The sequence below is a fragment of the Bubalus kerabau genome, chromosome 15 (genome assembly GCF_029407905.1).
Source record: "Bubalus kerabau isolate K-KA32 ecotype Philippines breed swamp buffalo chromosome 15, PCC_UOA_SB_1v2, whole genome shotgun sequence".
Taxonomy (NCBI): Eukaryota; Metazoa; Chordata; class Mammalia; order Artiodactyla; family Bovidae; genus Bubalus; species Bubalus kerabau.
The window spans coordinates 80,009,567-80,016,968 of record NC_073638.1 but is presented as its reverse complement, the minus strand read 5'-3'; positions in this window follow the sequence as shown (position 1 = coordinate 80,016,968).

The following is a 7,402-nucleotide window of genomic DNA, read 5'->3' as shown; positions in this document are numbered from 1 at the left end:
CTATTCCTGCTTTCTGGAGAGTTTTTATCCTAAATGGATGTTGAATTTTGTCAAAGGTTTTCTCTGCATCTACTTAGATAATCATATGTCTTTTATTTTTCAATTTGTTAATGGTGTAGTACATTGATTGATTTGTAGATATTGAAGAATGCTTGCATCCCTGGGATAAAGCCCACTTGATCATAGTATATGATCTTTTTAATGTGTTGTTGGATTCTGTTTGCTATAATTTTGTTAAGGATTTTTGCATCTATGTTCATCAGTGATATTGGCGTGTAGTTTTCTTTTTTTGTGGCATCTTTGTCAGGTTTTGGTATTAGGGTGATGGTGGCCTCATAGAATGAGTTTGGAAGTTTACCATCCTCTGCAATTTTCTGGAAGAGTTTGAGCAGGATAGGTGTTAGCTCTTCTCTAAATTTTTGGTAGAATTCAGCTGTGAAGCCATCTGGACCTGGGCTTTTGTTTGCTGGAAGATTTCTCATTACAGTTTCAATTTCCTTGCTTGTGATGGGTCTGTTAAGATGTTCTATTTATTCCTGGTTCAGTTTTGGAAAGTTGTGCTTTTCTAAGAATTTTTCCATTTCTTCCAAGTTGTCCATTTTATTGGCATATAATTGCTGATAGTAGTCCCTTATGATCCTTTGTATTTCTGTGTTGTCTATTGTGATCTCTCCATTTTCATTTCTAATTTCATTGATTTGGTTTTTCTTCCTTTGTTTCTTGATGAGTCTGGCTAATGGTTTGTCAATTTTATTTACCCTGTCAAAGAATCAGCTTTTGGCTTTGTTGATTTTTGCTATGGTCTCTTTTGTTTCTTTTGCATGTATTTCTGTCCTAATTTTTAAGATTTCTTTCTTTCTACTAACCCTGGGGTTCTTCATTTCTTCCTTTTCTAGTTGCTTTAGGTGTAGAGTTAGGTTATTTATTTGTCTTTATCTTGCTTCTTGAGGTATGCCTGTATTGCTATGAACTTTCCCCTTAGCACTGCTTTTACAGTGTCCCACAGGTTTTGGGTTGTTGTGTTTTCATTTTCATTCATTTCTATGCATATTTTGATTTATTTTTGGTTCCTTCTGTGATTTGTTGATTATTCAGCAGTGTGTTGTTCAGCCTCCACATGTTGGAATTTTTAATAGTTTTTCTCCTGTAATTGAGATCTAATCTTACTGCATTGTGGTCGGAAAAGATGCTTGGAATGATTTCAATTTTTTTGAATTTACCAAAGCTAGATTCATGGCCCAGGATGTGATCTATCCTGGGTAAGATTCCGTGTGCCCTTGAGAAAAAGGTGAAATTCATTGTTTTGGGATGAAATGTCCTATAGATATCAATTAGGTCTAACTGATCTATTGTATCATTTAAAGTTTGTGTTTCCTTTTTAATTTATTGTTTAGTTGATCTATCCATAGGTGTGAGTAGGGTATTAAAGTCTCCCACTATTATTGTGTTATTGTTAATTTCCCCTTTCATACTTGTTAGCATTTGTCTTACATATTGTGGTGCTCCTATGTTGGGTATATATATATATATATATATATATATATATATATATATATATAATTGTTATCTTTTCTTCTTGGATTGATTCTTTGATCATTATATAGTGTCCTTATTTGTCTCCTTTCTAAGCTTTGTTTTAATGTCTATTTTATCTGATATGAGCATTGCTACTCCTGCTTTCTTTTGGTCTCTGCTTGTGTGGAATACCTTTTTCCAGCCCCTCACTTTCAGTCTGTATGTGTCCCATGTTTTGAGGTGGGTTTCTTGTAGACTACATATATAGGGGTCTTGTTTTTGTATCCATTCAGCCAGTCTTTGTCTTTTGGTTAGGGCATTCAACCCATTTACGTTTAAGGTAATTATTGATAAGTATGATCCTGTTGCCATTTACTTGATTGTTTTGGGTTCAAATTTATACTCCCTTTTTGTGTCTCCTGTCTAGAGAATATCCTTTAGCATTTGTTGGAGAGCTGGTTTGGTGGTGCTGAATTCTCTCGGCTTTTGCTTGTCTGTAAAGCTGTTGATTTCTCCTTCATATTTGAATGAGATCCTTGCTGGGTACAATAATTCGGGCTGTAGATTATTTTCTTTCATCACTTTAAGTATGTCCTGCCATTCCCTTCTGGCCTGAAGAGTGTCTATTGAAAGATCAGCTGTTATCCTTATGGGAATCCCCTTGCGTGTTATTTGTTGTTTTCCCCTTGCTGATTTTAATATTTGTTCTTTGTGTTTGATCTTTGTTAATTTGATTAATATGTGTCTTGGGGTGTTTCACCTTGGGTTTATCCTATTTGGGACTCTCTGGGTTTCTTGGACTTGGGTTATTATTTCCTTCCCCATTTTAGGGAAGTTTTCAACGATTATCTCCTCAAGTATTTTCTCATGGTCTTTCTTTTTGTCTTCTTCTTCTGGGACTCCTATGATTCGAATGTTGGGGCATTTAACATTGTCCCAGAGGTCTCTGAGGTTGTCCTCATTTCTTTTAATTTGTTTTTCTTTTTTCCTCTCTGTTTCATTTATTTCCACCATTCTATCCTCTACCTCACTTATCCTATCTTCTGCCTCCATTATTCTACTATTTGTTCCTTCCAGAGTGTTTTTGATCTCATTTATTGCATTATTCATTATATATTGACTCTTTTTTTTATTTTTTCTAGGTCCTTGTTAAACCTTTCTTGCATCTTCTCAATCCTTGTCTCCAGGCTATTTATCTATGATTCCATTTTGTTTTCAAGATTTTGGATCATTTTCACTATCATTATTTGGAATTCTTTATCAGATAGATTCCTTATCTCTTCCTCTTTTGTTTGGTTTGGTGGACATTTATCCTGTTCATTTGCCTGCTTGGTAATCCTCTGTCTCTTCATCTTGTTTATATTGCTGTGTTTGGGGTGGCCTTTCTGTATTCTGGCAGTTTGTGGAGTTCTCTTTATTGTACAGTTTCCTCGCTGTGGGTTGTACGGGTGGCTTGTCAAGGTTTCCTGGTAAGGGAAGCTTGTGTCGGTGTTCTGATGGGTGGGGATGGATTTCTTCTCTCTGGAGTGCAATGAAGTGTCCAGTAATGAGTTATAAGATGTCAGTGGGTTTGGAGTGACTTTGGGCAGCCTGTATATTGAAGCTCAGGGCTATGTTCCTGTGTTGCTGGAGAATTTGTGTGGTATGTTTTGCTCTGGAACTTGTTGACCTTTGGTTGGTGCCTGGTTTCAGTTTATATATGGAGGCATTTGATGAGCTCCTGTCGATTAATGTTCCCTGGAGTCAAGAGTTATCTGGTGTTCTCAGGATTTGGACTTAAGCCTCCTGCTTCTGGTTTTCAGTCTTATTTTTACAGTAGCCTCAAGACTTCTCCATCTATAGAGCACCATTGATAAAACATCTAGGTTAAAGATGAAAAGTTTCTCCACAGTGAAGGACACTCAGAGAGGTTCACAGAGTTACATGGAGATGAGAAGAGGGAGGAGGGAGATAGGGGTGACCCAGATGAGATGAGGTGGAATCAAAAGAGAAGAGAGAAAGCTACCCATTAATCACTTCCTTATGTGTGCTCCAAAGTCTGGACCCCTCAGAGATGTTCATGGAGTTATACAGAGAAGAGAAAAGAGAGGAAGGAGACAGAGGTGGCCAGGAGTATAAAGGGGGGAATCAAAAGGAGAGAGACAGCTCCAGTCAGTAATCAGTTCCCTAAGTGTTCTCCACTGTCTGGAACACACAAAGAGATTCAGAGAGTTGGGTAGAGAAGAGAAGGGGGAGGGAGGAGATAGAGGAGACTTGGTGGAGAAAAAGTAGAGTCCAAAGGGGGAGAGAGCAATCAAGCCAGTAATCTCACTCCCAAGTAAAAATGGATACTGAAGACTGGGTTCTTAAAGGTACAAAATTGATACCAAATAGCCAAAAGCAAAGATTAAAAATCTAGAGTAGAGGTTGGATTTTCAAAAATTCAATATTAAAGAAAAAAAAAGTCACAAAAATTATAAAATATATATGTATGAAGTTTGCTTAAAAAAATAGGGTGTCTCTCTCTCTCTGTTTTTTTTTGTTTTTTTTTTTACAAAGTAATAGTAGGCTATAAAAATGAAAATTAAAGGAGTAATAGAGGACTTAAAATTTTTAAAAAGTTTAAAAAAAAAGAGAAAAGAATGATCATAAAAATAGTATTAATATATCTACGACTTTCTCTGGTGTTCTTGTGGGCAGTGTGGGGTCAGTTCATTTTTGGATAGTTCCTTGGTCCAGCTTATATTTCTCAAGATCTACAGGCCCCTTCCTGTGTAGTCGGTACTAACTACAGGGTTTTAATCTATTGCACCTTTCACTTCCAAGATGGTTCCCTTGGTTTTAGCTTCTTCTGTTTGCTGGTCTTTTCAGTGTCTGATTTCCGCCCTGACACAAGGGGTGCTGGTGGCACTTTTTTAGGCTCACTTGTTCAGTCGTGCTGTGGGGAGGGAGGGATGCTGCAAACAAATAACACTGGTGTGTGCTCATAGTGTCTCAGCCACGCTGGGCCTGACCCCACTCAAGACGCATGTGCCCTCTCTGCCCACACTGCTCAGGCTCTAGGTTGCTCCGCAGGGAACCGTCCGAGCCAGCCCTGGGCTGCATGCACCTCCGAGGTCTAAGCTGCTCAGTCCTCAGAGGCACAGACTTGGTTGGGCCTGCGTTTTTTGACCTTCCCAGGTCCAAGAAGCTCACGTGACCAGGTGTTGGCGAGTTCGGTCACTGTGAGTTATTGCTTCCCCCATCCCTGCTGCTTGGTTTTCTGGGTGTACAACCGGCGCACCTTCTCAGGCGAAGGTTGACTGTCCAGAATGCGAAGAAGTCTTGGTTAGCTATGAAGCCTTCTTTCAGTTTGGTAGATAATGCCTCTCTGGGGCCGCGATTGCCCCCTTCTGGCTCTGGCTGCCTGTCACCAGAGGGGGATGGTCTGCCGCCTGCTAGTTCTGTTCAGTCCTTTGTTGTGTGAGTGGGCCTGAGGGTGTCTTAGGTTACGGCTTTTTGCGTAGCTCTAGTCAGACCTTTGTTTTGTGTGTAGGCCTGGCAGTGTCTTAGGTTAGGGCTTTTCGCGTGGTAGCTGTCCCACAGTCTGTTTTGCTAGCCCAAGTTAGTTCCTTCAGGTTGACCTTGGGGCATTCAGGCCCGGGCCTTACTCTAAGCAATGCAGCCCACGTCTCCCTGCCCAGCCCCCGCTTGCTAGCGGTGGATGCAGGCGTCTGCACTGCTTCTCCACTGGGAGAGTTACTGTTGGGCATGTAATTTGTAAGTTTTAATTATTTATTTATTTTTCCTCCCAGTTATGTTGCCCTCTGTGTTTCCAAGGCTCACCACAGACTTGGCAGTGAGAGTGTTTCCTGGTGTTTGGAAACTTCTCTCTTTTTTAAGACTCCCTTCCCGGATGGAGCTCCATCCCTACCTCTTTTGCCTCTCTTTTTATCCTTTATATTTTTTCCTACCTCCTTTCGAAGACAATGGGCTGCTCTTCTGGGTGCCTGATGTCCTCTGCCGGCATTCAGAAGTTGTTTTGTGGAATTTACTCAGTGTTCAAATGTTCTTTTGATGAATTTGTGGGGGAGAAAGTGGTCTTCCTGTACTATTCCTCTGCCATCTTAGGACCACCCCCGTGATTTTATTTTAATATGCAGCAAATACAGCAGGGTTTATTCTTGACACAAAATTGGAGGCTTTGCAGTTGGCTCTACTTCCAACATTCACATTAAGTTGAACATTGGGATCAGAATTCTGTGCTTTCTAGCCACTGGATTTTCTCCAACCCAGGGCCAGAGGCAACACTCTCAGAAAATGTCAGAAGATGTAGAGGTACAAGATGAAATCACTGTATGCAATAGTTACTGAATGTGATTATCCAAGCATGCCCCCTAGCTGTCTCCACATTTTCACTCTGGGGGGCAGTTTTGCACAGAGACTTGACTAATGAATATTCAGTTTGTCATTCTTTCCCTGTGGAATCTGGCCTGAGCCAGGGGATTCTGGTTCTCCTGTTCAGGAACTGGGCTGTGAAGAGATTTCATTATGAAGGTCTTCAGGGATTTCAGAATCTTGTATAATTCAGTCACCTGTGGCTCAACAGTAAAAATTTCTCCTGCCAGGGAGGAGACACAGAAAATGCAGGTTCTATCTTTGGGTTGGGAAGATTCCCCGGAGGAAGGCATTGCAACCCACTCCATTTTTCTTGCCTGGAAAATGCCAGCAACAGAGCAGCCTGGCAGGTACAGTCTTCAAAGACTCACAAAGAATGAGACATGACTGAAGCTACTGAGCACAGCACATAAACCAGTTAGTACACTTCATACTAAGGCCTCAGGAGCAGGTCTCAGCAGATCTCTATTTTCGGGTAGGTAAATTTAAAAATCTTGTTTATTACAAATTCTAAAGAGACAAGCAAGCATATTGAAAACTTAATCAATTCAAATCACAACTGGCACTTGTCCAGTGGTTAAGATTCTGCACCGTAATGCTGAAGGCATGGGTTCAATTACTGACTGGGGGAGTAATATCTATCCTGCATGCTTTTCAGAACATGGCCAAGGGGGAAAAAAAAAAAGACCAAAAGTAGTGAACTGCAATCAGAATTGAAGTTATATGCACTTTGTTCTCTTTTCAAATCATTCACTTTTCTACCTGCTGATTGATTGCAAAGTGGAAGTGCTGGTGATACAGCATAAACAGTATTTTCTAGCATTTCCACCAGTAGACTGACCTTTTGCACAGTATAACAAAGTGTGACTAAGGAATTATATTTTACCTTAATTTATAAAGAAATGTTTTCTGCAGAATTGATGGATGTTTTAGAGGACACACTACACCACATAGGAAACTCTGTGTCTATTCAAGATTCTATGTCTCCAAGTAAGATCTATTCTTACTTAATGCCAATAAAAACAAGTTTTTCTTCCCTTCCTGTTTTTTGTGTTGCCCAGTGCGATAAACCTTCAGATGGAAAGACTTTTGGTGTCAGCAGTCATTCTCTATTGCTAGTGGACACTGAGAGCTCATGTTGAGATGCAGTGTTTGTTTCTAACACAACCCATTTAGGATAAATTCCATAGTAGAAGACCAATGCAACATACTCTTGAACTCACATCAGCATCTATTTAAAAAATAACTTGCAATATTATTTTTCATTCACATTTTGAGATAAATGATTAACATTTGTATTTTTTTTTAATTTTGTTCACTGAGAATCTGTTTTTAGAAAATCTACAAAATAGTTTATTTTGAAAATAAATTTGAGAAAACTATTTTTCAAGAATTAAAATAGTTACCATCAGTAGCAAATTCTAAGTCAAACAAGATTATAAATACATAGGTGAAAACTGGGGCTCTTTTACAGAAACTTTATTTCAGTGACGAGTACTTACCTAATGAAAAAGCATTGCATCCTTTATAT